Here is a 7,928-nt window from a genome sequence, read left to right as displayed (position 1 = left end):
TTTCATTCAACAGGCATATATTTAGTAACTGACATTTGCCAAGTACAGCACCAGAGCTAGGAAAAATTAAAAAAAATAATGCAAAGTGAACTGAACTGCACTTACACACAAATAAAAAAAAGTAATGTAATTTGCTCTTTTTCTTTTATGATATCTCTTTACATACAAAGAGATATCATAAAACAGGCTGATAATGTAATGTAGAGTTACTTTCTTAAATTCTTATTTTTTATTTTTGTGGGTAATGGTAGGTGTATATATTTATGAAGTACATGAGATACTTTGATATAGCCATGCAATGCATAACAATCGTATCAGGATAAATGGGCTATACATCACCTCAATCCTTTATCCTTTGTGTTACAAACCATCCAATTATACTATTTTAGTCATTTTTAAATGTATAATTCAATTATTATTGACAATAGTCACTGTCGTGCTATCAAAATATTAGATTTTATTCATTCTTTCCATTTTTCGCATGCATTAACCATCCCCACATTCTCCACTACGCAACCCCTCCCAGGTGCTGGTAACCACCCTTCTACTCTCTATCTCTATGTGTTCAATTATTTTAATTTTTAGTTTCCATAAATAAGTCAGAACATGCAAAGTTTGTCTTTCTGTGCCTGGCTTATTTCACTTAACAGAATGACCTCCAGTTCCATCCATGTTGTTGCAAATACCAGAATTGCATTTTTTATGGTACTCCACTGTGTATACGTACACATTTTCTTTATCCATTCATCTGTTGATAGACACAGGTTGCTTCCAAATATTGGCTATTGTGAAGAGTGTTGCAATTAGCATGGGACTGTAGATATCACTTCAATATCTTGATTTCCTTTCTTTTGGGTGTATACCTAGCAGTGGGATTCTGGGTCATATAGTAGTTATATTTTTAGTTTTTTGAGGAACTTCCATATTGTTCTGCACAGTGGTTGCACTAATTTACATTCCCCCCAATAGTGTATGAAGGTTCCCTTGTATCCATATGCTTGACAACATCTGTTACTGCTTTTGGATAAAAATCATTTTAATTGAGGTGAGATGATATCCTATTGGTTTTGCTTTTCATTTCTCTGATAATCAATAATGTTGAGCACCTTTTTACATACCTGTTAACTATTTGTTTGTCTTCCTTTGAGAAATGTCTATTCAGATCTTTTGCCCATTTTTAAATCAGATTATTAGATTGTTTTTCATACAATAGTTTGGGCTCCTTATATATTCCAGTTGTTAATCCCTTGTCAGATGAATAGATTACAAATATTTTCTCCCATTCTGCGGGTTATCTCTTCACTTTGTTGATTATTTTCTTTGCTGTGCAGAAGCTTTTCAACTTGATGTAATCCCATTTGTCCATTTTTTGTTTTGACTGTCTGTGTTTGTGGAGAATTGCTCAAGATATTTTTGCGAAGTCCAATGTCGTGGAGACTTTCTCCAGGGTTTTCTACATAGTTTGAGGTCTTAGATTTAAGTTTTTAATCCATTTTGATTCGATTTTTGTATACGGCAACAGATAGGGGTCTAGTTTCTTTCTTCTACATATGGATATCCGGTTTCCTCTGCACTGTTTGTTGAAGAGACTGTCCTTTCCCCAGTGTATGTTCTTGGCATTTTGTCAAAAATGAGTTCACTGTAGTTGCACGGATTTGTTTCTGGGTTATCTATTCTGCTCCATCAGTTTATGTGTCTGTTTTTATGCCACTACCATGCTGTTTTCATTAACATAGCTCTGTAGTACAATTTGAAGTTAGGTAATATGATTCCTCCAGTGTTGTTATTTTTTCTCCAAGATGTATTTGGCTGTTCTGGGTCTTTTGTGTTTCCATACAAATTTTACATTTTTTTTTTCTATTTTTGTAAAGAATATCACTGGCATTTTGATAGGGATTTCACTGAATCAGCAGATTGCTTTGGGTAGTATGGACATTTTAATAACAATGATTCTTCCAATCTACGAACATCGAGTATTTTTTGCATTTTCTGGTGTCCTTGCCAATTTATTTCACCAGCATTTTATCATTTTCATTGTAGAGATCTTTCATTCTTTGAATAATTTCATTCCTAGATATTTGATTTTATTTGTGGCTATTGTAAATGAGATTACATTATTGATTTCTTTTTCAGATTGCTCACTGTTGGCATATAGAAATGCTACTGATTTTTGTATGTTGATTTTGTATGCTGCAACTTTACTGAGTTTATCACTTCTAATAGTTTCTGTATGTAATCTTTAGGGTTTTTTTAAAATACAAGATTATATCATCTGCACACAAAAATAATTGGCTTCTTCCTTTCCAATTTGGATGTTCTTCATTTATTTATCTTGTCTGATTGCTCTAGCTAGAATTTCCAGTAGTATGTTGAATGACAGTTGCAAAAGTGGGCATCTTGGTCATGTTTCAGATCTTAAGAGAAAAGGTTTTAGTTTTTCTCCACTCAGGATGATACTGCCTGTGGGTCTGTCATTGGTGGTTTCTATTATTTTGAGGTATGTTCCTTTTATATCCAGTTTTTGAGGGTTTTAGCATGAATGGATGTACAATTTTATCAAATGCTTTCTCAAATCAATTTAAATGATCATATGCTCTTGTCCTTCATTCTGTTGACATGTTGAATCACATTGATTGATTTGCATATGTTGAACCATCCTTGCATATCTGGGATAAATGCCACTTGATCATTGATGAATGATCTTTTTAATGTATAGTTGAATTTCATTTGCTCATATTTTGCAGAAAATGTTTGCATCAATGTACATCAGGTATATTTGGCCTACATTTTTTTAAGACTTTGTCTGATTTTGGTATCAGAGAAAAACTGGCCTTGTAGAATTAGTTTGGAAGTATTCTCTGTTTCTCTGTTTTTTTTTTCTTTTTCTTTTTTTTTGTTTTTTTGAATAGTTTAAGTATGATTGATATTAGTTATTTCGTAAATGTTTGGTAAAGTTCAGCAGTGAAGCCTTTGCTTCATGGGCTTCTCTTTGCTAGGTAATTTTTTTTTATGATGTCAATTGTGTTATTTGTTATTGCTCTGTGCAGGTCTGTATTTCTTCATGTTTCAATCTTGGTAGGTTGTATGTATCTAGGAATTTGTTCATTCCATGGTTTTCCAATTTATTGGCATATAGTTGCTCAAAGTAGCCTCTAATGATCTATTAACTTTCTGAGGTATTGGATGTAATGTGTTCTTTCTCATCTCTATTTTTATTTATTTGACCCTTCTCTGGTTGGTTTGTTTGTTTGTTTGTTTGTTTGTTTCAGATGGAGTTTCACTCTTGTTGCCCAGGCTGGAGTGCAATGGCACGATCTCAGCTCACTGCAACCTCTGCCTCCCGGGTTCAGCTTCCTGAGTAGCTGGGATTACAGATATGTGCCACCATGCCCGACTAATTTTGTATTTTTAGTAGAGACAGGGTTTCTCCTTGTTAGGCTGGTCTTGAACTCCCAACCTCAGGTGATCTGCCTGCCTCAGCCTCCCAAAGTGCTGGGATTACAGGTGTGAGCCACCATGCCCAGTCTGTTTTTTTCTTAATTTGGATAAAAGTTTGCCAATTTTGTTTATCTTTTCAAAGAAGCTGCCGTGGGTTACACTGATCTTTTGCATTGTTTTCTTTGTTTCAATTTCATTTATTTCTGCTATATTTTAATTGTTTCCTTTCTTCTATTAATTTTGAATTTGGTTTGCTCTTGCTTTTCCAGTTATTTAAGATGTATCATTACATTGCTTATTTGACCTTTTTCTACTTTTCTGATGTAAGCACATATAGCTACAAATTTCTATCTTACTATTGCTTTTGCTATATCCTAAAGCTTTGTTATGTTGTGTTTCCATTTCTATTTGTTTCAGTACATTTTTAAATTTTCTTCATAATTTATTCCTTGACCTGCTAGTCATTCAGGAGCTTATTGCTTAATTTCCATGTATTTGTATAGTTTCCAAAATTCCTCTTGTTATTGATTTATAGTTTTATTCCATCATGGTCACAGAACATGCTTAATATTATTTCAACTTCTTTGAATGTTTTAAGACTTGTTTTGTGACCTAATATATGATCTATCCTTGAGAAATGATTCATGTGCTGAGAAAAAATAAAGTATATTCTGCATCTGTTACATGAAATGTTTTCTAAATATCTATCATGTCCACTTAGTCTAGGCTGCAGAATAAGTCTGATGTTTCTTTGTTGATTTTTTGTCTGAAAAATCTGTCCACTGCTGTAAGTGAGGTGTTACAGCCTCCAGCTATTATTTTATTGAGGACCATCCCTCCATTTAGCTCTAGTAATATTTTCTTTATGTATCTGGGTGCTCCAGTATTGTGTGCATATGTATTTAAAATTTTCATATCTTCTTGATCAATTGAGCCCTTTATCATTATATAATGACCTTCTCTGTCTCTTTTCATAGTTTTTGTCTTGAAATCTATTAGTGATATCAATATAGCTACGCTTTTTCCTTTATGGTTTCCATTGGCATGGAATACCTTTTTCCATCCCTTTATTGTCAGTGTATACGTGTCATGTCCCTATTTGTTTTTTGTTTTTTTTTTAATCCATTCAGCTACTCTGTTTTTTGAATGGATGGTTTAGTCCATTTACATTCAGTGTTATTATTGATAAGTAAGGACTTACTCCTGCCATTTTTGCTATTTGCATTCTGATTGTTTTCTGGTCTTGTCTTCCTTTTTTGTTTTCTTTCTTCCTGTCTTTCTTTTAGTTAAGGTGATTTTCTCTGGTTATATTATTTAGTTGCTTGCTTTTTATTTTTTGTGTATCCTCGGTGTTTTTTAATTTGAGATTACCATGATACTTGCAAATAATATTCATTATTTTAATCTGATGATGATTTTACACTAATTGCATACACAATTAAACAAGAAAAGAGCAAATGAATAACAACTCTTCACTTTGCCTCTTCACTTTTTTTTTATGTAGAAAAGCAATTTATTCCATTTTAAGCACTTACACAGTTAGTCATGGAGAGTAACAGGCCTGCTGGTGAAACAGGTCACCCAAAATGGAGATGGCATCAAACTAGTGGTCAAGGACTAACTCCTAAAAAAAGCAACTCTTATCAAGGATTAATTTAATTTTTAAAACAAATACAAGTTATTGATTCACTCTTCTCAACTTGACAGTCTGCCTGTGGTGTAACTGTCTGGTAAAAATATACATCTTTACAACTTGGTGGTCCCAAGTTAAAAACAACAACAACAAAAAAAAACACACCATTTCACAGACAGGAAAGAAACAACATGAAAACAGCTCAAGAAATACACTAACGAGCAAAAATATATGAATATATGGGGAAAGAGGAACATGTAGTTTTGACTTAACTGAGGAAACCAAGAGGAAACTGGTCTACATATGAAAATGTGCATCCTGGAAAGTCAGATGTCAAGATTTTCGAGTAGGAATCTATATGACTTGAATCTCCCCTATTTCCTGAATAAAAGTGACATCTTTCAGTATTTATACTTCATGGCTCAGACACCTACCTCATTTGGCTCTATTCCTTACTCACTCTAGCCTTTACTTAAATGAGTCTGAAAAACTTGGGGATATATGGCATAAGAAGAAAAATAATCACACATAATAGTCCCCCTTCTGTAGCTACTTTAGACCTGGGTTACTAGAAAATTCCTGAAGAAAATTTCAACGTAAGTCTGTGGCTTTGCTGAATGAAGCCCCCCCATTAATATTTAGAAAACACCCACTGTTTGGGCTAATAGCATTATTGGTGGTACCTATTATATAGAGGGATAGTTGAACAAAGTCTGTCTCAAAACCAGTGTTAAATCACTCTCAGGGTTGAGAAGAAAAAAGGGGAGTCTAAAATCACAGGAAGTAAAGACATATGTAGGATCCTTGTCCTTCTGGATCCACACTTCCTTCAGGGTCTTCATCATTATAAATGTTCTCTGCCATTTGCCATACTTGCATGATATTGTCTTCTGATACAGAACAAATCACCTAAGGTTCATTGGGATTCCAGGAGAAATCAGATATCTTGGCAGTGTGACCACCATGAATAAACAACAACTCTGGTGGCCCGTCTTCTGCATCTTCTGGGGATTGTTCCTCTCCAATTTTACTTAAATCCCAGACATTCAGTCTGCGATCAGTACCACTGGAAGCCAAAATAGTCTCATTGTGAGGTGACCACTGAACCTGGAATATTTCATCCTTATGTGACTCAAAGGAATGCAACTTAAGTTTCAGATTTCTCAGATCCCACAAGGCAACAGTCTTGTCAGCTGATCCTGTGGCAAGAATGAACTCACTAAAAGGATTGAAAGAAAGGCAGTTCACTTCAGCATTGTGAGCGTCAACTGAGTGGCTTGGTTTGGAAGTACTGTTTGAACGAGTATCCCAAATCATAAGTTTCTGATCATCAGCAACTGACCCAAACAGAGACTCATGGAGCAGATGCCAGGAAACATCTTCTACTACTGCTGTATGCCCTGTAAAGATGGTCTTCGCATCCACCACTTTTCCCTCCTTTGGAACGGCACTGATGTCCCACAGGCAGATGGTGTGGTCATCGGAAGCACTGAGTAAGTGCCCACTGAGATTTGGGTTCCAAGAAAGCCCATAGCCTTCCTTTTGATGTCCACGGAGATGCAAGTCTGGGTTGCACTCTCCAGAAGGATCTGGTTTAGAAGGATGTTTTGTATAGTCAAAGACAAGAACATCACTGGAAGGAGTCTTTGTTGCGATGATACAAGGGTTCTGGGGCATATAACGGGCCCTGTTTACTTCTCCTTCATGGTTGATCTTGATTTCTATTTCAATTTTTCCACTAACTGAACCAAAACCTCCAAATTCTCCTTTCTCACTGTCGTAGTGCGACACATCAAACTGAGCATCATCATTAGGGAGTTGCACACTGGCTATAACAAGATGGTTTTGTTCATCCCATGTGTGTGTCCCCAGGACAAGTCCATGAATGCTAAAATCTTTCCCTTTCTGGTCTGGTGACATCTGGAAGCCACTGGGCAGTTAGGCTGCGCCACTCCAGAGCATGGGTCATCACCAAATCATAAAGAAAAGGGGTGTTCTGTTTCCATATTTTGTATTCCTCGTTGATCACTCGTTCTTCCACTGCGTCGTCGAACGCTGCTTCCATGTCGGCCATGGCGGGCAGACGAGCCGGGGGAATCCTGGGGTCGAGTGTTGCGGGAGGGGCGGGGAGGCAGCAGGCGCTCGCTCTGCGCACGTGGCCTCTATTCGCCTCTTCACTTTTTAACCTGTTGTCCTTTGTATTTCTGTCTCCTAGTGCTGTTTATGCCTTGAGGAATTGTAGTTTGTATTTTCAATTGCTTCATCTTTTAATCTTTCTACTGAGGATATGAGTAGTTTATACATCACAAGTATAGTGTTATAATATTCTGTGATTTTTTGCATACCTACTATTACCTGTAAGTTTTGTACCTTCAGATGATTTATTATTGCTCATTAACATTCTGTTCTTTCAGATGGAAAAACTCCCTTTAGCATTTCTAGTAGGTCTCATGTGGTATTGATGAAGTCTCTCAGCTTTTGTTTGTCTGACAAATGTTTTATTTCCCCTTCTTTTTAGAAGAATATTTTCATTGAATATACCATTCTAGGGTAAAATCTTTTTTTTCTTTCATCATTTTAAATATGTCATGCCACTCTCTCCTGGCCTGGCCTGTAAGGTTTCTACTGAAATCTGCTGCCAAATGTATTGGATTTCGTTTGTATGTTACTTGTTTCTTCTATCTTACTGCTTTTAGGATCCTTTTTTTTTTTTTTTTTAAATCCTTGACCTTTGGGAGTTTCATTATTAAATACTTTTGGGTTAAATTTTCTTTGTATTCTACAGCCTTCTTATGCTTGAATATTGATACATTGCTCTAGGTTTTGGAAATTCTATTATCTCTTTGCATGAACTTTC

General features: G+C 35.6%; 1 pseudogene across 1 annotated transcript; it reads right to left on the bottom strand.

Moving 5' to 3' along the window:
• Positions 1 to 4,927: 4,927 nt before the first annotated feature.
• On the bottom strand, positions 4,928 to 7,232 carry LOC105548097 (annotated as a pseudogene). The gene has a single exon (XR_001007343.1). The product of XR_001007343.1 is annotated as a histone-binding protein RBBP4 pseudogene (transcript).
• Positions 7,233 to 7,928: the final 696 nt, after the last annotated feature.

Source organism: Mandrillus leucophaeus, unplaced genomic scaffold, assembly GCF_000951045.1.
Source record: "Mandrillus leucophaeus isolate KB7577 unplaced genomic scaffold, Mleu.le_1.0 Scaffold110, whole genome shotgun sequence".
Taxonomy (NCBI): Eukaryota; Metazoa; Chordata; class Mammalia; order Primates; family Cercopithecidae; genus Mandrillus; species Mandrillus leucophaeus.
The sequence above is the reverse complement of the archived record's forward strand: the minus strand, read 5'-3'. Positions and strand labels throughout refer to the sequence as shown.